The following is a 9,658-nucleotide window of genomic DNA, read 5'->3' on the forward strand; positions in this document are numbered from 1 at the left end:
CTACAATACATATAAATCAAGTTATGCTACACTTACACTGGCACAGTTGTGGGAAAAGCACTGGTATTTAAACCATACTTGCCTACACTCCCGGAAGTAGTGGGAGGCTCCCGTTTTTTTGGGTTGCTCCCCGCACCCCCGGAAGTGTAGGTAGTTCTTCCGCATCCTGCCCATTTCCTAGGGCAGGATGGGGAGATTTAATGGGGAACTTGCGGGTCCGCTATGAGGGGGTGGGGCTAAATGGGGAGATTTGCGTCATTTAGCCCCGCCCCCTCTTCACGGACCCGCGTATCACAGATTTTTTCCAGGGGAAAGGGGCAGGGCCTAATTATGTCACCAGCCTGGCCCGCCCCCAAACTAGCCAACAAAATAGGTAAGTATAATTTAAACCTGTGGATTCAGGTCTAGATAACCAACCTCATTTTGGTTAAATCTGCTGCAACTGTGACCAGGTTAAACAGGAAGTATTCTACTTCCTAAACAACGAGCAGTGGGCCTGATTCAGCACGGATCGCAGCTGCGTAATTGCACATAATGCAGCTGCAGAAATATGCTAATGTCTGCCACCATTCAGCCAGCATAGAGACGCCCACTACTGCTTTCTCACATCCTTAATACCTTACAGTTCTCAGTATACATCAGTAACATCGAAGCACATCGGCCCGTCGCGCAAATTGACAGCAGGTCTGACCCGTCGCAGAAATTGCAAGTTTCATCGCACACAGTGAGTACTCAAGCTGCTACGGCGTCCAAACAGATAGGCATGCCTGCATATCTGCAACCACAACCCCCAAATGCTCACTGCCTGTAACTCACCCTGTGATGGATTCCTGTCTGTCGTGCACGTGCAGTGCGATCACCTGTGGTGCATAAGCATGCCCAGTATGCAACAATCATCCGATCTGCTTACGCGGTTGCAATTGCAATCCATGCTGAATCAGGCCCAGTGTTAGTGAAAAAGTTTTCTGATTTTGTTTCAAGGGTAATACGAGAAGGCAGCAGCGATGTTCCCTCTGGCGAGAATCGCATTCTCTGCGGCCTCTCGTGGCCTTCAGAGACCTGTCTCAAGGCCCATCACAAAGCCGGACCAGACTTTCGTGACAAGTATGGAAATATAATTTTGGTATCTGGCACAGTGTTCTGTGCCTCTGTCTAGAGTTATGTGATAACGCAGACAGGTATTTGCTGGAACTTATCTCCATTTGGCAGAGTTACACCAAAGGAATGGAGAGATAAATAGGACTCATAAAACTATTTTCGGCCTTCCCCAGTAATTATAACAAATATATGCTTTGTATATACTGTACAAGACTGATCTACAACCACCGTAATCATTCACATGTTATTATAAATCTAAAACATAAAAAGCGAAAAAAATAAAATAAAACAGTAGCTCAGCTGAAGGAATTGCAGAGCTTTGAGCAGGAATCTGATGGCCATTGTCGTGCAATGGTTGCAAGTCTATTGGAGACCACCACTATTCTAACAGACAGACAGATAGATAGTGGTTGCCCAACAACTGCATACTCAGAAGGAAATATAAATGAGTCACCAGCTGACTCACCAAGCAGCTGGTTCAAACGGAAGTCTGTTTAACCCTATTTTATTTTTTATATATTTTTGGTGGTCTGCAAATCCCACCAGCAATGGGTCTATTAGTGTAATACAAGCCTTGTTTGCTTTGTATAATGTACGTTTTGATAAGTACTCCTGGGCTGGCCCATCCTTAATCATTTTGGTAAGCAGTACGCAGCAACCACAATCAATATAGAAATGTAGTACAGACCCTAACATGCAGGGGGGCATGTGGGCTCACTCCTAGCCTCTCTAGCATGTTCCATTAGGGTGACGGCACTGATGCAAAGATCTGTCACTCCATTGTCAATCTTGTTGGATGAGTTGCACTCTGGCACTGCCTGAATCCATAGGCAAACAGACAGGATGATCTGGTGGTCTCTAGAACCTGTCGAAAAGCAGCCAGCAAGCACAAGCTCTAACGCATCTTTCTCCCTGGCCTCCATCCCGAGTGGATGGTACCTTGAGACTCTACTGCAGTTACTAGCAGTATCGGTATTCTAGGCTGCCACAAGTACACTATATTACACTGCTGTATTAGGGGGCATTAACACTACTATCCACCAGCATCCATTACACCCAGACGACTGGCGCACTACAATGTCCAGCAATACCCCAAAGGTCTCCAGGCTGCTTATACTTTATTGTAACTGTACCTGTTATATCCCCATGTTTTTTGCAATCTGGTGTTTACATGTTCAATAAACCTAAGAACTGATTAATCTATATCATGTGTGGAGTAACCGCCACCAGCACCAAACTACTGTACAACATATAACCATCACATATACTCTGGCCAAGTGTATCACCACCATGGTTTACCAAGCTACAGTATTTGGGATAAACAATTATCCACTATTGTTGCACACTCTGCTATGCATTACATTGCAACACTACTCTGCTAACAGGTTATGCGTCCAGTGCCCAGACCCCCAGCATTGTATTAATTCTATACTCTACTCCGCTAATACATATACTTTTGGTGCCCTACACGCTTGTGTGGTCATGATATATAAGGAGTACTCCATAAGACAAACTTTTGACAAGAGGGGTGTGCATTGGAGGATACCAAGTAGCTAATCACTGCTCTCAAAAGAGAGCATTACCACTTATCTCATAAATACCATCTGTTTAATCTAGAATGTAAGAATGTCTTGTGGGTATGAGATAATAGTGGGGCTTTTCAGAAAGAATGATTCAACTTTTGTTTGAACAAAATAAAACATTATGTTCCAACTAATTAACCACTTACCTATAATAATATATAGCAACAAGAGTATAATGGATTATCATGGGTGTAGTGCCAGTCAGCTCGCAGTCACTGAGAGCACAATGAATTCTAGAGGACAAATATGTCCATGTGGTCAACTTGATGCAGAAGTAATTCTAAACTTGGTTTAATTTTCAGTTGCCTTGCCAACCTATAAAGGTTTATACAGTATTTTAATTTTCAGTTGCCTTGCCAACCTATAAAGGTTTATACAGTATCATTCACAATTAATATTCTGTTAGTTATTTTGTTGTATATTCTTCCTGACCTGCATATGAATATATTATATCCTATTAATTTCCTGCATTCTTTATCTTTAACCTAACAGTCACTTGTACACTGAAGTGTCAAACTCAATGTATAGATGCCTAGGGGTAAATTTTCTAAAGTGAGAGTTTTTAGAATTGAAGATGTTGTCCATTGCAACCAATCAGATTCTAGCTATAGTCTTCTAGAAGGTGCTAGTTAAATGTTATGTAGAATCTGAATGGTTGCTATGGGCAACATCTCCACTTCTAAAAACTCTCACTTTAGTAAATGTACCTCCTAATATCATGTAAGACTCCAGCTAATGTGGCGAAGTGCAGCAACTCGACATGGCATCGATTCCACAAGTGGATGGAAGCCCTCTGGAGAGATGTTGGCCCATGCCACCTAGATAGTTTCCCACAGCTCCCTGATATTTGTAGTTGCAGGATCTTTGGTGCGAATGGACCTCTCCACCATGTCCTAATAATGCTCGATTGGGGTCATTTCAGGCTAACATGGTGAACACTCCATTCATCAGAACTGTCCAGAATGCTCTTTGAACCGATACTGAATAACTTGGGACCAATGACACAGTGCCTTATTGTCGATGCTGGATAATTGGCTGAGACAAGATCAGTTTAAAATGAGACCGCAAGATGCCATTTTGCGAATGGCCGCCTAAGCGCCATTTTAGATAAACTCACACTTTAGTACATGTGGCGATATTACTATTAGCATCATGCGATTGCATCTGTGACCGTCACCATAAGTTACGGCGATTCATCAAAAGCCCATTTCATGACTTTACGTAGTTTGGGTGCTCTGGACAAAGTGTGTATATTATTATAATTCCCCTAAAGGATATATTTCAGAAATGGCTGTACAGTATGTCAAAATTGGATTGCATTAGCTAAACAGGGCAAATGGTCACGTGACAACTAGCTTGTGAAGACAAGCTTCATGGACATAACGTCTGCTCTCGCTCCAGGTGGCCCTGCTCGAATACAGCAAAAGGGTCGTTTGTAGCACCTTACATTAGCAGGCTTCCTACAATAAAATACCTTCAAAGCCAAGAGTGTAATCTGAGGTTTGGGTCTTGTAGCTGTGCTAATTTGCATCCACACAGGCCCTGGGAGAACAAAGACCAGTATTTTGGAGCCTGAAAAGGGTTGGGTCTGCTGGGGCATGAGCAAGTCACGGAACTATAAGGCTCAGCATTCCACACTGCTAGGTGTTCACTTAGTTTAAGTGAGAGTTAAGTGCACCATTTCTCATACACACATTAATATGCACAATTGCGCTGTTAACTAGTCGCATATTAGCGAATGCATAAGATCCTGTATGAAAACGCTGTTTATTAACTTCATGCGCATGCATCTGCCCCAAGTTTACTAGCGTCTTTACATTACACCCCGCATACTTACACATTACATATTCACATAAAAGGTTTAATAAGCTTTAAAGTATAAGATTTAAGTTTGTTCATTTAGCATAAATGCTGTGAAATAAAGATTATTTGGTAACTAAGGTTTTATACATGATAAGTAAGCCGTGATTGATATTGTACTGATGCATACTCTTTCAACAGTATTCCGGTACCATCGGTGTGGAGATCGCATCATGCATTCTCAACTTATGGACCGCAGAGACTTCAAGCAACAAAATGTACATTATATGAACAACTGTTAGGATGTTGCATGAGGCAGGAAACCAGAGACCCCCAGTTGTTAGAGGCTGGGTTGTGTCTATTTGAATCAACCTGTTAAATTCCTTGTAACATATGCTCTCTCCTTTAGGACCAATGGTATTAGCAACAAACTTCTCTATTGTGTTGTTTATTTCTGGGGTGTATAAATATGTGTGCTCTGACCCTGGGTTCCTAGTCTTTGTGCTGAATGCTGATTGATGAGGGGTTTCTTGCTGATGCCACAGATTCTAGATCTGGAGTCTTTATTTACTGTATGACTGCGTACGCAAATTAGCGTCATCCTTAGAGGTTTATAGGTAGGATATTAGAAGGTATAGGCAGGGGTATATAGAGGTTCAAAGGCAGAATCCTTAGTTGGGGGCTCATCATGAAGTCACTTACCCGCTCACCTGGCACTTACGGTTATCGATTTCTCACCAAAGGGTGGAGTGCCCACATGTAGGGTTTACCTGGAACCGCTCGGTGCTGAGAGATCGCTACCCATTTTTGTGTGAGCCAAGGAAGCTGACTAGAATCCAGGGACAAGAGAGGAAAAAGTTTGTTTTCCTTTGTTGATAGAACCTAACGTTTAAAGGGGTGCCACAGTATTGAGCACGCGGCTGAGTCGCAGTTTTGTGCACAGTAAAGATGCACTTTTGCATACGCAGCTAAAAAGTTGTCATACGGTTGTGTGGTAGTCGCATTATTGTGTATGTGACTGGTCGCACAATAGCATATACGTACTTCCGGTTGTGCTGCCATGTGTTTAAATAAAGCCGTTGAGGTTTACATTTTTCAATTGTTATCAATATCTGGGTTAACGTGTATTTTTCTGCGCAGGAAAAAGTGTGTAATAGTGAGTATTTGTTGGTAGGGGTAACTTTTTCCCTACAGTTAGAGGTACCGTATGACCTTTAAGGGCTAAGTGCTAGTCGCTCGGTAAGCAGCTTACCGTTCTATACACAGTAGCAGGTGTACATGTTGTCTTTGTTGTAGAGAGATGCGTGGAAGTAGCCGACTTAAACTTCCATAGGTGTTAGACAATGATGTGCTGCTAATGGAAGCGCCATTTGGATCGGCCCATCGTATTATGCATACTAAGTACGGTACTTATGCGACAAGGTATTGTGATGTATGGTTTAAAATGATGATGAAGAGTGTTAGACCGTTTCCCAGAATTGGTAGTTTTGATAAAGATGTATTAGATAATGTCTGGGACCACATCAGTCTGATGCGCTCCCGAGACAAAAAGGTAAAATATTATGAATGTTTAAAGTTGTGGCAGCATGAAGGGAATGCGTGGCTTAAAAATGTGTAAGCAACGCAAACTAGTGTTGCAAGCGCATTGCCAGACAATACATCCGCGGCGCTAAATTGCAATACGGGCGCTCATGTGCAGCAAGGTAGCGTTGTGGAGAGTATTGTCAGCAGTTCACGCTCACCAAATCCACCGTATGTGGATGGAGGTGCAAGTACAGTTACCAAAAATACCCATAAAAATGTAACAAGCAATTTGTACCCTCTCTTAAGCAACCATAAAGAAAATGTTTATGATGTGGATGATGAGCCTATTGTAATGTCTGCCATTTCCCATGCTGTGCAAATGATAGATGCTGCATCACCACAATCACGAGTGGTGCCACCATCTCCATCAGTAACAACAAGGGAAGTGCTAACGCCCTCTGCACCCATAGAGGAAGTTGTTAATACCATACATAGCAGCAGCAGATTAAACCCCCAGCCAGGTAACAAGGTCAAAGGTAGCAGCGCTGCCGGTCTGCATCCCATTCGGACAATAACCGTTCCGAATGGAAATGCAGATGCGAACGGTGTAATGCCCACGAGGGAAGTAGTAATGCATTGTCCCTGGACAAGAGCAGAACTAAATTCCATCATAAATGATTTCCCCGATCCCAAAAAGGAACTAGCCAAATGTCAAAGATTTTTGAGAAATTTGGGTAGTTCTCATGAGCCAACTAATAAAGATTGGCGTGTGGTGTTAAGGGCCTGTCTACCATGCAATACTGACGCGACAAAATTTATCACGGATTGTGTATTGGATGGTGACGTTCCCTTAACAGACCAAAGTAACATTTCCCGCATTGTAACTCATTTGGGTATATATTTTCCGGTAGTAGTTAACTGGAACAAAATTTTCACCATTAAGCAAAAGGAGAGTGAATCTGCAGAAGATTATTGTGACCGGACTCTGCAGGCTATCATCCAGTACACTGGGTTAGAAGATATTAAAGATAGCAGTCACCACAGGGGAATGATAGTCACGGTACTCATGGACGGTCTGAAAGAGAATTTAAAGACTCGGGTTCAGACCTCACAACCTGGCTGGAGGGGAGTCACAATAGATACCCTCATAGAATCTGCCATAGAACACGATAAAAACATCTCAAAGAAGAGAGAGACCCAGAGCGAAAAACTAATGGCTGTCAGTATACAAGCTCTGGAGGGAATGACGGTAACATCACAGCCAACAGACACACTCGCATCTGCACACACACTTACACCTGAACAGTTATATGCCCTCACTAACCCCATGCAACAACAAACACAGCTCTATTCCACAAACCCTATACAACCACAGGTCCCATACTACTCACAAACCTCATATCCCCCACAATACCCTTACCCTCTCTATCCTTACCCATATCCACCACCTTTACCCACTGCCCAAACCTCACAACAACACGTGTCTTCACCTGATCCAACAGAACACTTAAGTAGAAACTGTACAGTAAAAAGAGTAGGAACCCCAAATCAGGGAAGACCTGGACATCCCCATGAGGGATATGCACAGAGACCAGCAAATGTCCAGCAGGCACCAGCTTCAATTGTGGCCGTAAATGCTTTATTGGAGAATGGTAGCCAACGCTAGGGTTCAGGTCATACCTGTAGTCTACAGATAGTCAGGTTAACGGGAAGTACTAGGGAAGAACCGGTCATGATGGTTGATGTAGCTGGTACTGAATATCCTTTTCTTGTAGACACAGGGGTGACCAGGTCAGTGATAAAATCTCCCATTAATTTACAGGTGACCAACGAGACAGTACCAACAATGGGTGTAACAGGTAAAGTGGAACATTATCCTTTAACAAAGTCCACAGAGGTTACTATTGGGCCATTGCATACCAGGCATTCTTTCCTTCTGGCTGCTGCGACTCCTACTAACCTGCTGGGTAGAGACTTGCTATGTAAGATGGGATGTGTTATATATTGCACCCCTGATGGTGTATTTTTAGATATCCCAGAGAGAGTTGCACACAAGGTGCGGGATATGTTGGACACTCCCCAAAGGATAATGTATCACTCTACAAGTTTAAATGAAAATCCATCTCAGGTAGATGAAATGTTGTCCCAAATTCCAGATTCTCTTTGGACTAAGGATGGACAGGACACTGGATTAATGGCAAACGTAAGCCCTGTAATGGTAAATTTAAAAAGCGGTAGGCAAGCTCCAAAAATTCCCCAGTACCCACGAAAACAGGAGGCAGAATTAGGGTTTTTACAATAATTGAGCGATTACTGCAACAGGGAATTTTAGTTCGTACAGCTAGTGTAGCCAACAGTCCCATCTTCCCGGTGAAGAAGAGTGGTGGGAGGGGTTGTAGGCTGGTACAAGACCTTAGAGGTGTTAATAAGGTAGTAGAGAGCCAATTCCCTGTAGTGCCAAATCCAGCTGTCATCCTGATGCAGATCCCACCAAATGCAACCCATTTCACTGTCATTGACCTCTGTTCTGCTTTCTTCTCTGTGCCTCTCCACCCTGTCAGTATCTATTTGCATATACATACAGAGGTGTACAATATACATGGACATGGTTACCCCAAGGTTTCATAGACAGCCCCAGTATCTTCTCCCAGGCATTGCACGACTGTTTACAATCTTTTCAATCTGCCAATGGATCTGTTCTAATTCAATATGTGGACGATTTATTGCTATGTGCTGACTCGTGAATGATACTAAACTTTTGTTGCTTCATCTCTCGCATACAGGACACAAGGTGGCTAAGGACAAACTACAGCTGTGCCAATCCAGAGTAAAATATTTGGGACACTGCCTAACCCAGGGGTTACGACATCTTACAAATGATAGAATCCAGGCCATACAGAACATGACACTGCTGCAGAGTCAACAGCAAATTTGTACCTTCTTGGGAATGTGTGGATACTGTAGAATGTGGATCCCAGGTTTTTCTATTTTGGCCTTGCCTTTACAGGAATTAGTCTCTTCATCAAAGCCCGATCGTGTCATACACACAGAGGAAACAGAGCAGGCTTTTCTTAATCTTAAGGATAGTCTGACAAAAGCTCCTGCATTGGAAATACCTGATTATGAAAAACCTTTTGATTTGTATTTTATGGAAGCCGATGGTTGTGCTGCAGGTGTCCTTACACAAAAACATGGTGATGCCAGTAGACCCGTAGCATACTACAGTGCCCAATTGGACACTGTGGCAAGATCACTCCCCACTTGTTTGAGAAGTGTAGCAGCTGCCGCTTTATTGGTGAGTAAAAGTGAGGACGTAGTATTGGGTCATGATATGATTGTCTACAGTCCCCATGCTGTATCTGCTCTGTTGAACTCAGCTCAAACCAGACACGTCTCTTCGGCTAGGTTTACCAAATGGGAACTAGCTCTAGTCGCACCCGCAAACATCACTGTTAAACATTGCAGCACGCTGAATCCAGCAACGTATTTACCATATGTACAACATGATGTACAAAGGGTGGAAGGAGGCGAGTTGCTGGCGGGAGGTGAGTTCAGCGGACATGATACGCACGATTGTATGGAATATGTCAGGGTTCAGCCTAGGATCGGCCTCTCTCACCTCCTTGCCGGTTTCCCCTGACTTCCTTGCGGTC

General features: G+C 43.3%; 1 pseudogene; it reads left to right on the forward strand.

Annotated features, from left to right (window-relative positions):
* Positions 1–1,004: 1,004 nt before the first annotated feature.
* LOC148521631 (cytochrome c oxidase subunit 7B, mitochondrial-like) lies at positions 1,005–1,240 on the forward strand (annotated as a pseudogene).
* The last annotated feature ends 8,418 nt before the right edge of the window (positions 1,241–9,658 follow it).

The sequence above is a fragment of the Taudactylus pleione genome, unplaced genomic scaffold (genome assembly GCF_031769625.1).
Source record: "Taudactylus pleione unplaced genomic scaffold, aTauple2 ptg000156l, whole genome shotgun sequence".
NCBI classification, from domain to species: Eukaryota; Metazoa; Chordata; class Amphibia; order Anura; family Myobatrachidae; genus Taudactylus; species Taudactylus pleione.